The 14,258-nt window shown below is 24.9% G+C and overlaps 1 long non-coding RNA gene across 1 annotated transcript; it reads left to right on the top strand.

Moving 5' to 3' along the window:
* The first annotated feature begins 8,411 nt into the window (after nt 1-8,411).
* LOC145843352 (uncharacterized) lies at nt 8,412-10,358 on the top strand. The gene is made up of 3 exons (XR_014370227.1): nt 8,412-8,504; nt 9,085-9,168; nt 10,195-10,358. It is a non-coding gene; the product is annotated as an uncharacterized LOC145843352 (long non-coding RNA).
* Nucleotides 10,359-14,258: the final 3,900 nt, after the last annotated feature.

Here is a 14,258-nt window from a genome sequence, read left to right as displayed (position 1 = left end):
AAAACTTATTGTAAAAACATGTTCATAAAGTATAACTTAAATGACAAAATATTTCAGCACAAATTAGTTAAACAATTTATCTACTCTGAAACCAACTTCTTGAAAAACTCAATCTTTGTGAAAAACTAGATGTGAGGTGCAACTTAATTGTCTTGCGTTTTCATTAACTAAAATTTTCTCGTGAGTGTAAACTAATATAAGCTTTTGTTTAATTTTTTTTCTTTTCTTTAACTTGTTTACAAAACATAAACATTCGCATATGCATGTAAATTAACTACCATTGACGCGAACAACTTGTTATTTTGATAAATGAGCCGACTGTGAGAGCAGTATTGTTTTTGAAAACAAAAATGTTCAACTGATTTTGCTTCTGGCGATGTAAAACAATAAAACTTTTAGAATGTTTTTATTGTATGAGTTTAGCAGGTGTTCAAAACAAAAGAATCTTTTAGCGATTGTTTTAGACTTCTTTAATTAAAAATATGTTTTTTTCTGAGTAGCATTTTAAATGTAAAATTTTGTGTTATAAACATTTTTGTATAATTTTTCTTAAAAAAGTTAAAATAATTCGTTGTTATTATTCCTAATTAAGTTTTTCAGTGTTATAAATTTTAATTAAGTTATATATTTAATAGATAAAAAAAATATTAAACATACACACGTGTAATTTTTTCATAGTTTGGAAAAACTTCTAAACATTAATTTTTTTTATATTTAAGTTGTTGATAAGTTTAAAAGTTTTTCAAAAATTATACTTTTTTAAAAACTTGACATAGGTTTTTTGGGAAAAATGACAAATCATATTTAAACAGTTTAAATTATTCTTTTTTAGAATTATAAGGGTTATATATCAAAGTATCTTGAAGTTATGAAAATTAAAGTATATACTTAAAAGTCTAATTAATAAGAGTTTGATAGTAAAAAAAACTTTGAAAAAAAATTACAAGAAGAAAAAAATAAATAACAAAAATAGTTATATTATCATATTTTTCAAAACTTTTTATATTTATCGTTATAACTAGTATGATTATTATAATTCAACTATATTTCAAAAATATTAAGCTTATGAAAACCAAAAACGAATCTTTAGGTCTAATGAACAAGACTATAATAATGAAAAGTGTATTGTTTTTTAAAGGTAGTTTACAATAGTTTAGTATTATGTTAACTTTAAATGTCGTAATTTAAATTGCGCCCGGCTTGCGGTATGTCTTTGTTTATCCGCATAACGGTTTATGGGATTAAATTTTGCAGTCGCTTGTTGTAAGTATGTAGGTGTGCTCGACCCTAATTAAGTTTTTAATGCATCCCATACACATATTTGCATGCCACAAAAGCTTCATAAAGGTATCAAGTAAAGTTATAATTTTTCAATAACAACAAAATACTAATTAACTTAAACAGCGCTCTTCAGGTAATTTTGAATTGTTTTATGTTTGAAAATACTCGTAAAAGTGTTGAAGCTGCATCATGCAATCTGAGTGTATTGAATTAGCTGAAAGCGCTTTAATGACTTTAGAATAGAAATGTAATCCAAGCAAGTATTAGTCCTACAAACTACATACGATAAACTGTTTTTAACTTAAATAGTTATACTTTGTATTTTAATCATGCCCGCTTTATTAAGTTTTTAATTGATGAAAAGTAGTAACTAAGTCGTAGTAGTAACTAAGTAGTAACTAAAATGTTGTTCATTCAAATTGTTTTTAAATCTTAGTTTTACGATTCTGTTTGACTCCATTGTAAAATACTAGTAAAATGTTTGAAATAAAAAACATTTTAAACTATGCGGTAGGAACATCGATATGGTTATCTTAAATCCAGTCAAACATACGTACCTTAAGTTATTAGACAATTTAACTCTTTTCAAGCTGAATAAACGGTAATACCTACCTGTTATAATACAAATACGTTGTTTTTTAAAAAATAATTGCCTTGTTTTCTTGTTTTCGTATTTTTTTTCATCTGTTTTATAAGGAACTATGGCATTTATTTTTTTTAATTAATGTTAATCACAATTTTTTGAGATTGTGTTATCTTACGAACTTTTTTTGTAAAACAAAATCGTAGAGTTATTTAAATTGAAATTGAAGAAAAAATAGTTAAAACTATGTTCTCAGTTTTAATTTAAACAACGGTTAAATTTAATAAGATGTTTTTGTTTTTAAAAACAAATGTTCTTATCTCAAAATTTCAACATAAAAATGACAAAAAATTATTTATGACGTTTTTATTCTTGTTTTAATTACGTTTCTTTGTTTTTTAATACAAAAGGAAGTACAAAAGATTAATTTAATATTTTTTTGTTTCATTTATTTTTGTTTATTACTTACAAAAAAAATCAAATAATAGTATAGCAAACTTATTTTCTAAATTGTAAACAGCAATTGTAAACAAAGGAATGTTATAAAATATTGTGTTTAAACAAACTTTCCACAATATCAAAAAAATATAAAGTAAAATTCAACCTTAGGCACTAACATTTTAGTTTAAACATTTTTAACGTACACCCAAGTATTTAGAATAAAAATTATTAGGTGATACTAAGTTTCATATCACAAATAATGTTTTCAAATTAACATTATAAAGTTGGACTTGTTTACATAAAGATTTGTAATTAAAATGTTTAGATTTTAAGTTTAAAATAATATAATTTCGACTTTTGTAGACTCTAAAAACTTAATTGAACAAAAAAAGTGTTAAACTACTTTGTACGCATTAGTTTTATCTTTGAATCATAAAAAATACAGTTTTACATTTATAGGTGAGTAAAACCTTTAAAAAGACTATTATGAATACAAACAACTTTAAAATACATTTCAAAAATATGTAATAAAAAAGATTATTCATGTCAATATTGGTTTTCAAGCCTCTTTACAAGCTTGTTATTATCCCATACACATATTTATATGCCACAAAAGCTCATAAAGGTATCAAGTGAAGTTATGATTTTTCAATAACAACAAAATACTAATTAACTTATATACCGCTCTTCGGGTAATCTTGAATTGTTTTATGTTTGAAAATACTCGTAAAAGTGTTGAAGTTGCTTCATGCAATCTGAGTGTATTGAATTAGCAGAAAGCGCTTTAATGACTTTAGAATAGGAATATAATCCTAGCAAGTATTAGCACTACAAACTACATACGATAATCTATTTTTAACTTAATTATTTATACTTTGTATTTTAATCATGACCGCTTTATTAAGTTTTTAATTGATAAAAAGTAATAACTAAGTCGTAGACTTCATAAATTGTTGTTCATTCAAATTGTTTTTAAATCTTAGTTTTACGATTCTGTTTAACTCCATTGTAAAATACTAGTAAAATGTTTTAAATAAAAAAACATTTTAAACTATGCAGTAGGGATATCGATATGGTAATCTTAAACCCAGTTGAACATACGTACCTAAATGTATTGCGTATCTTACGTTATTAGACAATTTAACTCTTTTCACACTAGATAAACGATAATATCTATCTGCTTTAAATACAAATGCGTTGTTTTCTAAAAAAAAAAAATGCATTGTTTTCTTGTTTTCGTAAATTTGTTTTCATTTGTTTTATAAAGTACCTTGGCTTTTTTTTTTTTTTGATTGATGTTAATCACAATTTTTTAAGATTGAATTATCTTTAATTTGTGAGTTATTTAAATTGATATTGAAGAAAAAAATAGTTAAAAACATTTTCTCAGTTTTAATTATAACAACGCTTAAATTTGATAAGATGTTTTTGTATTTAAAAACAAACGTTCTTACGTCAAACTTTCAATATAAAAATAGACAAAAAACTATTTATGACATTTTTGTTCTTGTTTTTAATTACGTTTCCTTGTTTTTAAATACAAAAGGAAGTACAAAAGATTAATTTAATATTTTTTGTTTCATTTATTTTTGTTTATTACTTACGAAAAAAATCAAATAATAGTATAGCAAACTTATTTTCTAAATTGTAAACAGCAATTGTAAACAAAGGAATGTTTATAAAATATTGTGTTTAAACAAATTTTCCACAATATCAAAAAAAAGATAAAGTAAAATTCAACCTTAGGCACTAACATTTTAGTTTAAACATTGTTAACGTACACCCAAGTATTTAAAATAAACATTATTAGGTGATACTAAGTTTCATATCGCAAATAATATTATTAAATTAACATTATAAATATTGGTGTTGTTTACATAAAGGTTTTTAGTTTATATTTTTAGATTTTTAAGTTTAAGTTAGTATAATTTCGACTTTTGTAGACTCTAAAAACGTATATTAAGCAACAAAACGTGTTAAACTACTTTGTACGCCTTAGTTGTATTTTTGAATCATAAAAAAATACAGTTTAACATTTATAGATGAGTAAAACTTTTAAAAAGAGTATTTTGTTAATGTGATGAATACAAACAAGTTTAAAATTTATTTCGAAAATATGTAATAACAAAAACAGATTATTCAGGTTAATATTGGTTGTCAAGTCTCTTTACAACTTTTAATTATGTTAAGCGTATTCGCTAAAGACAAGTGTATTGATTAAAATCACTTAATTAAACAAAAACAGTATTCCAAAGGATTAACACTTATATAGCATTAAGGTACTCACTAAAATTTTAATTAGACATCGCTGAAAGGCTGAGTACACATGTTCATTTAACATATTATAATTTTTAAACATAACTAACTGGACCAGTGGTCGGCAAACCGCGGCCTACGAAATCTATTTTCAGGTAAAAATAAGTATTGTATTAAATACTTACTACTTTCAAATACTTAATTTTATAATTAGTACTACTGCCTTGATATAGCTTGTTTTGTAAAACTTATGATTTGAAACAGTAATTCATAGAAGTGTTGTAAATACCGCGGAACACTTTTTATGTAGAGTGCGGACCGCGAGCAACTTTTTCTAAGAAAGTTTGACCGTTACTTATAAAAAGCTACCGACCCTTGTATTATACAAGGTAAAGAAAATAACTTCCAACATTGAAAACATGAAACTAAGCTTAAGTTTATTAGGTTTAGTTCTAGCTATATATTTTCGAAAATACACGAAAATCTACTTTTCCTAGTTTTGCATAGTGAACATGAAAGTTTTTTCTTTCTGAAACAGCTTCAGTAGGCTGGAACGGAGTTTTTTGTGCACCGAGGTTCAAAATGTAATTACTCGCCAGCAGCGCAAAGAAAAATTCCATCCGCTTGCTGGTGCAAGCGAGCTCGTAAAACTTTCTTAGTATTATATGTTAGTAACAGGTGTGGTAAACCTGCGTTTTATTAAAGGCTGCCCACCCGTGCCCTAGATAACACATTAATGGTATAAAACAGGAATATTTAGCTTAATAAAGTCTTTTTTTACTAACTGACCCCTTAACTAGACCAGAACTGTGTGTTTTTTCTTCGACAAAATTAAACTTAGAAACTATTAAGTGTGTGTCGCTTTTTGAAAAGGTAAATATTTATTCAGTATTGAAATATATGGAAACACGAAAGGATTAACTTTAGCATATCTTAAAAGTTTTTATTTTAGTGATAGTTTAGGTAAAAACAACTTTAAAATCGTTTTTCTTGATTTCATTGCGGAAATAACGCTTTTTTAACAAAACTAACTTCTAAAAAATAAAATAATTGAAGTATTAATAGCTATTCACAAAGAGTGGTAAGGTTCTCTACTTAATTTAACTCGTGTAAGAAAATTTTTGGTAATTATAAGATTATAAAGTGCGATAAACATTTAAGTAATTGTAAAAATATGAAATCTTAGAGACATTTAACCTTAAATTTTACAAACATTATTTAATAAAAACAACGGTCAAGACCGACTAATAAAATACCACAAAATTGCAGCCTATTCTTATATCAAAATTACCAATTTTCTTTATAAGTAAAATCCAAGAGTAAGTACCAATTTAATTTAAGGCAAAACATTGTGCAAACTAAGTGATTAAATCATTAAACTTTTGCTTTTAAACCGTGTTTTTTTAATATAGATTTACAAAACAAATCGTGACGTCGTAAAACAAAAGTTTAAGTTAAAAGTTATTATAAGTTTTTAAAACAAAATCGTACTATTGAAGCCTTGACGCTAATAATATCACGTTTCAAACTCCGGTACGTTAATAAATTCGATTCAACTTAGTATTCTTTATTCTGCTTACAAACTACGAAAACCTTGTAGCTATATCTTGTACTGTTATTAGCCTGTATTAGCTATAGCCTATACAACACATCTTATTAAAACTTTGTGAATATTTTTTTTGTAAGTTTTACAAAATAAATAGTTAGCAATATGTATCTATTAGTTTTAGTTTTCACTTTTGTTTAAGCTTGATTTTGTTGATAAACAATGTTTTTTTTTTTTATGTTTGCTAATTTTCAACAAACGTTTGATGATTTAGTTCATAAACTAACTTTCTTATTAATGGATATTTTCTAGATTAAACTAAGCTAAAAATGTTCGTATAATTTCTGTTTTTTATCAACTTTTGTTGTACAAGATCGATTGATTTTTTGGTCGATAATTTATAATTACAGCTGATCAAATAAGCATAGTGATAAGTTTTTTGCTTTAGCTTTATATTATCTTTTTTTTTAAACAACAATTAGTATAGTTTAGATTGTTTGTTTTTAAAGTTTTCCAAAATATTTTGAAGTTGTTCTCAAAGTACTTAACTATAAGAAACTTTGAAACAAGCTTTCAAAAGTATTAGCGTACGCTCCAAAATTAGGATAATCATAAAACTATCAAGTTTTGTTTTTATAAACAAGTTTTTTACAAAGCTTTTAACAAAGCAAATATTTAGTAAGCCTTTAAACACTATTTGGCCCAAATAATTAGTTTTTTGATATTTTTACTAATAACTTAAATTACAGCTTTAAATCCTTTTGTCTGTTTGGACTTAGCATTTAAATTGCAAAAGTTTTTTCTTGTTTAGTTTTTATTTTTTTTAGAAATTAAAGCTATAACTTTTTAACTTATTTTAAATAAATACCAATTATTTTTTAGCGCTTATTAATTTTAAACTATGAATCTGTAAAATTCTTGATGCTTAGTTTTAAATAGTTTGATTTACTTTTCACATAAAAATTTACATTATCAAATAAACTTTCACCTGATTTGCTTTAAAGTTCAACAACAATTTTTACTTTTTCTCATTTTCTCAATAAAAATCTAGCTAATTTTTTTTTTTAATGTTTACGTCCAGAATTGAATAAACTGAGTTTACAGCTTTTTACTGCATGTTATTTTGTATTCAAAGCGTAAAATATTTTCAGTTTCGCTTTCATACAACTACGTCACTTTATAAACAAAGTGTGGCATTTACAAAGTTCAAGACTACTTTCTTCAATACATTAAAGCTAGGCCGTAAAAACGCAGAAGCTGTATGTTAATGAGTTGTTGCCTGATTTTGTATAAAAGCTAAAACTGTTTTTGATTTTTTTAATTTGTTTTTGTTAAGATGTGTAAAAAGCTGTAACCTTGACAAAAATTTAATTTATTAAAAATAATTTATTTGTATAAAGTCTAGAAACTACTAAACTAATTTGTAAATGGAATTCAAAAAAAAGATTTTATATGTGTTACTAAGATTAGCTGATATTTCTTATATAAAATATTTTTTAAATGCAGTCTTATAGGGTAAAAAACTAAGAATAAGTTTACAAAATAACTTTTACTTAACACATGGAACATATAAAGTTAGCAATTTCTTACTTACAAGGTACTGAAACTAAACAGTCACTTTAAGACATACAAAGCCGGATTTCCTCAAAAGTTCGTGTTGTGTTCTGTATGTAGTAGAAAAGCTTTTAAATCAAAAAAATATTAATAGTTGTTATATAGGCAGTATTCACAATTCAATTTCTTTTTAGTTTGTTTAAACTGTTTTTATGAACACTATCTCATGTAAAAACTTAAAAAAACTTTTATAAATGTTTTGTTGTTTTGGTTAATCACGTGTAAAAAAATACAATTTCTATCATTTTGTTTTAATTAATAAAGTTTTATAAGCAATTTATTTTTTTTCGCTGACTGATTTTACATGCAGCATTACTTGATGTACAACTCAAATAAGAGTATTTTATTTTGCACTGAAATATAAAACGTTATGTTTTTTTTTTTCAAATTGTAGTTTATTGTTGGACGTAAGTTTGGTGTTTTGTTACTAAAGCATTTTAGTTGTTTTAAAATACTGTATATATTTAGTTTCTATAGTATGATTTATGTATCAAAAAAATTAGATTACATTTGTTTAAAAACAGCTATAAGTAAAGTTTTTTTTTTTAACCAAAACCATTTAGCTGCTTTAAAAAGTTATTTTTGCGTCTCTGTTTCTAACAACATTTGTTTTTGAAATATTATTTATGTAAGAAGTTTAATCATTTGAAAAGTTTCCAAAAATATTAGTAAAACTTATTTTAGGTGGTAACTGTTTTATTATGAAGATTTGTTTTTTTCTACTTATTTCTCTTCTCTTTAGCAGTGTTTCTGCGTTCCATAAGAATTCAAAGCATTCAAAAGGTAATATTTGTTTATCTTTTATTCTGCATTTATGTATACAAGGTTTGTTTATCAAACCAAATAGTTTATTTAAATTGCACTAACGTCTTTACTTAAAACTAGTTCTACGCTAAAACCTTAAAATTGTAACTAATTTTTTAAAAACTCAACACTCATTTACTTTCTTAGCTTAAAAAATATTTTCGACAATACTTAAACTTTTTAAAAACCATTTGAAAAAAAAAACAAAACAACGCAGTAGACACAAAACTCAATAAAATTGCAAGTAACAATATTTTACTGACAATGAATGTAAATATATAGTCTTGATTTTTACAATTTGCAGTTTTAACTTTTTTTTCCTAAAGGTGCAAATCATTGGTTTTCTACACGATAAGTACTTGTACAGGAAAATACACAATTCTCGATCACTTTTTTAAGCTATAAATATTTTTTTAGCAGCAAAAAGCTATTGTCTACAAGAAAAGTAACACTTTTTAATTAAAAATGTTTCACTGACAATAACAGTATACAAAACCAAAATAGTTTTGCTAAATTTGTTTGCTAAAACTTGAAACTTTTAAAAGTTTTTTTTCTTCAGGATCTAACCACCCGTTTTGCATGAGGTTTCCAGATGGAAAATTCAGAATAAACTGTGATGACTTCAAGAAAATTTACATAAAAAGTGAGTTGTACAACAAACTTGTATTGTAAGCAACTTATACTGTGACTTAAACTGGTTTACAATCCTTTTTACTTACTTGGGATTATGTTTGCCAATAATTTTTGATTTGGGCTTATAGTTTGCCAATACTGTTGTGTATTTGTTAATTAAATTAAAATATAACCAATAGTACCCATGCCTAGTTTTTATAGAGTAGCATATAAATAGCTCAAATATCACCAGTTTTATTTAGGTTTAAAGTTATTTATGGTTAATAGTTAGGATTTAAAGTACGCTATAACCATACCTACAATTCTATTAATTAAAGTAATCTCCGTTGGGTAACAATATTACATTATTTGATGAAGTAACATTTACTTTTGGTGTTTTATACTATCTTTATGTAGAGTTTTTGCATTGAAAATATTAATATTATAAACATGTCTTATAACTAATTAATTTTTTTAATTTAAAACTTTAATAAGCACATTAAATACTTCGTTTTCTACATTTTTGTTTTTAACATAGATTTTTAAAGTTTTATATATTATTTGACTAAACATTGCAAATTATTTTGTTTTGGTCCGTTGAGTAAACTAGCTATTTTGTAAAAAAAAAAATTAGTTTTGAATTTATGAAATAAAACACTTACATACTAACATTTAACCTTTTGTTAACAAAATTATGGTGAACATATAAGCGAGCTATATACTTAAGGGGACGGGGTTATCACCAAAAAAACAAATGTAAAAAAGTATGAAAAAATATGTGATTTTTTTGTTAACTGTTAAAATTATTTAAAATTTTAAAAATATGTATGTTTAGTATGTGCTACAAAGTGTTTTCATCAAACTAAATTTTGTTAAACTTTACATTTTAAACAATTTATTCAGCAAGCTTCGACCAATAATCAACTTAAAGCTTTGTTTTTTTTTTTCCAAAACCTAAAAGTTTTTTTTGACTTAGTTGGTACACAATTAAACATCTTAAATGTCAATAGTAAATTTAGCAGTAAATAAAATTGTTAAAAAAAAATATTTTTTACAGGAACTTGTTTTCTCTATCAACAGTTCAAATGTCAATCGATAACCAATGTGGTTGAATGAACTCGAAATTAAATGTTTTTTACATATTAATATCTTTAAAAAATATTTCTTATAAATATGAATTGTTTTCGATTGAAGTTTATATCAATAAACGTTTTTAGTATGCTTTGTTTTTTTATCGTTTAACTAAAAAGTATAAGTTTTTAATGCTATAACTACAGCTTTTGAATATGAGTAAACTAAATTTATCTACTATCATTTTGTGTAAGTGAAACATTATTAAAAATCTATTAAATTTACTATTTGCTGCTAATATTAAACTATTTTTTGAGTAGTTAAAGTAAAAATAATTTGTGCATCTTTTACCTAACGGTTGAAAAATAGCTGAAACATAAAATATAAGTATTTAAAAAAGTTGTTGCTTTAACTATTAACACTCAAACAGCTTTGTACTTTTGACGTACTAACTAATTTAAACCTCTAATCTCATATATGTTTCGTTTGAAAACTATACTCAAAAAACTACAATACTTATTGTAATATATGGTTAATGAGAAAAAAGTTTAAAATACTTAAATTTTTAGTGAAAAACACGTAGATAGTAGATACGGACTAACTAACGCTTACTTTACAAACTTTTATTATACTTAAAAAAACTCTTTTTTGAGTTGGTACTTAGTATTGCTTAAAACATTGTTTTGAATATCAAACAGTTTTAAATTGCATAATTTTGGCATATTATAGCAAGGAATAAGGTTAAACCAAACATTTTAGCAATAAAATGTATTTCGAAATCACTTTTAAATAACTTTTATGGCACGTAGATATAATTTGGCTACACTTCCGTAGCCTAATACTTTTTTGGAGCAGAGTCGTTATAATTCAATCTTCTCTAAACTAACGATTCAATTAATTTTTTCTTAATTTCCCAAAGCTAAACTTCTGTCGATCTTAGTGTTTGAGTTTAATGTTTACAAAACTAAAAAAAAGTTAAAAAACTTGTATAGTGATAATAAATCACTACTTTATATAATTAACAACGACTGCAATGTTAAACTTAGTTTACAATTTTAATCATCGCGATTTAAGCTTGATTTTTTGTACTGTTAACTTGCTATGTCTTTGAAATTTTATAAAAGCGTATTTGCTGTTTAAGTATTTAAACATCGGCCCGCCAAGCAAAAATTTGTCCCAAAAAATCGGCGAACAACTTTTTTATATTTACTTGACCCGTTCCTTATACAAAACTGCCGACTTCTGGTTAAAATTAAAAACATTTTTAACAAAATTCAGCATTTATAGAATTATTATAGATACAAATACCAAACAATTTTTAAACAATTCTAATAATTTATTGAAAATTACGTCATAATTCCTTTGAGCAAGCCTAAATTTTGAACTTAAATGTTTTCATTAGTACTAGTATTGCTCAAGAAACTAGGAAAATGAAAAGGAAACAGCACCTAGGTTTTTGTTGTTATTTTTTTTTGTAAACTTTTAGCGTAAATTTGAATTTTAATGATTAAGTATTTTTAGGTAACTTAAATACGTAAAGTGCTTTTAGATTGAAAGTAATGAACGACATTACAGATTGTTTTTTTATTATTAAACTTGTATTTAATGCTTGAATTACTAGATTATATAATATTTACTAGTGAAAGATCCAAGCAATACGAGTTCTATGGTATATTACAAAAATATTTATGTAAAAGTACTTAATATATAATAATCTGAGCTATAAATTAGAAATTTCTACGGAGTTTTGAAACATAACCAACTTATGCTCTAATATATATACTATTATGATAGTATAGTAGGACTTTATAAACTAATATTTGGTTAATTAATCCCCTACATGAGTAAGCTACTTACTAACTTTTGTTGTAAATATTATCAATGCTTTATTTGTTCTCTAGTATATATTTCAAAATGTGTATGTATTCATAGTTGTAAAAAACACTTATTTATTATTATTATTATTGTTGTAAGTTTATTGTCATACGAAGGACCCAGGCATCAAAACCTAGGCCACTTATACAGAAAGACATACAACAAAAAGACAAAAATAAACCAAAATTGTACATTAAAAATGAAAAAAAACTGAGTTTAACTAACTAAAGTTTAAAATTAACATAAAAACACAAAAATTATAACACAAAATTTATAATTCCGGTGCTTCCGAAAAGAGAACAACAATATCCTACTTCAACTTCACCCGAACAAATGGTTTCACTTTAAAACTGGTTTCACTTTCATTCGAACAACTGGCTTCACATTATTTGATCAACTGGTTCAGCCTTCATTTGAGTAACTGGTTTAACTTTTATCCATACAAATTGTTTTACTTTTATTCGTATAACTATAACCGCTTTTATCTGAACAACGTGTTTCACTTTTGTTAGGAGAGCCTGCTTCATATTTACTTTCAAATCTTTAATACTCAGATAACTCAGCGTTTGTTGGACTTTCGTAGTAGCTGATAAATGTTGAGAACACTGACTATAAACAAAATTTATCTTCTATTATTTCGAGTATTTATAGTTTTTCACAACTCCGTAGAACTATGTTATTTGTAGCACAGAAAAACGTTGTTAGTTATAAGAAGTTGACTACTTTTCAATGGTTGTTTTAGTAAAATTATTTTATTCTTAAAAAGCAGATAAGTTTCACTTAAACGTTGGATAAAAATTATGCAAGTTTAGCAAGTAGTGATTTTTTTTAACTTTTTAGAATTTTACCTAGTCTTGTTTATTATCAGTTTTTAGCCAACCATTGATATTTACAAGCATTATCTTCTGTATGACTTAAATGTGTAGATTACTTATAACAGGGTTTACTAAACTCATTTCCCAAGGTTATTGCACCCTTTTATTAGATAGCTACCCATAAATTTTTCGCACCCTTACTAGTTATAATTCTCTAATAGCAATAGTTGTTCTTAAGGGGTATATTACCATTTTATAAATTGGTTAATTAGAAATAATTGTTGAATTAAGAAGTATCAATAACGTTATGTTTATAAGATTATACTAAGAAATTCAAAATTTAAATTTTCAAGAAAAGTTGGTTACACCATAGCTTCTTTTTGTCATGCTAAAAAATAATTTGTTAAAATTTAATTCTTAGCCTATTTAAAGATTTTAACACTTTACACTACTGCGTTTTAAGTATGAGCAAATTAATAAGAAAATCTTAAATAATCATTTAAATAATCAATTAAGATTTTGGTTGTTTAAAAAACTTTCTTTTTATTAGCTAGAAAAAAAGTGTATGATAAAAATTTTTACTTAATTAGTTTTGACTTATACGTAGCCATTTCGAAACAAACACCGATATTAAGCTATTATAATTTTTAATCACATTTGAAACTTATTTTAGGTGATATACGAACTCTTTAATTTCTTTAATTCGCCATTTCTAATTTACTCTAAAAAAGGGGTGGGCAAATTTACCAGAAAAATTATTTTGCGGGCCAGACTAGCTAAAAATTTCTTTTGCAGGCCGCATAACTAGAAAAATTGTACAAAAACATTAATAATACTATTTAATAGTAGAAATTAAATTAAAAGATAATTTAATAAGCCAATGATGTTTTGTACTGAAAGCCATCTTTATGACACACTTCCAAAATGTGTTATTAAAAATAGTCTACTCATTAACTTTGAAAAATATATTTTCAAGCTAAAAATACTCGCAGACCAGGGGATTTTGTTGTAGGGCCCGATCCGGGTAGCGGACCGTGAACCCCAGATTGAACAAAGATTTTATAAAGCGGGTGATATTTCCCATAGCGATTTTGGCCAACTAGGAAATGGGAAATATCCAATAAACGACGTCAATTAAGTGTAAATTTTCTGCCAAGAGGCGATAATTAAAATGAGTTTATGAAACTTTGATCTAAAATTCAAAGCAATAATTTAAAAAAGACTTTTTTTTTAATTTTCTAAATTACAACAGACCTTATAATCAAACTACTAATGTAATTCTTGTTTTTAAATTTAATACTTTTATGATATATTTTGTTGATGTTTAAAAGCTTTTAAAACTTGAAAGAAGCAACAAAAA

Source organism: Thalia democratica, chromosome 8 (genome assembly GCF_965202585.1).
Source record: "Thalia democratica chromosome 8, ktThaDemo2.hap1.1, whole genome shotgun sequence".
Lineage (NCBI taxonomy): Eukaryota > Metazoa > Chordata > Thaliacea > Salpida > Salpidae > Thalia > Thalia democratica.
Note: the sequence above shows the minus strand (reverse complement) of the source record. Positions and strands in the feature narration are given on the sequence as shown.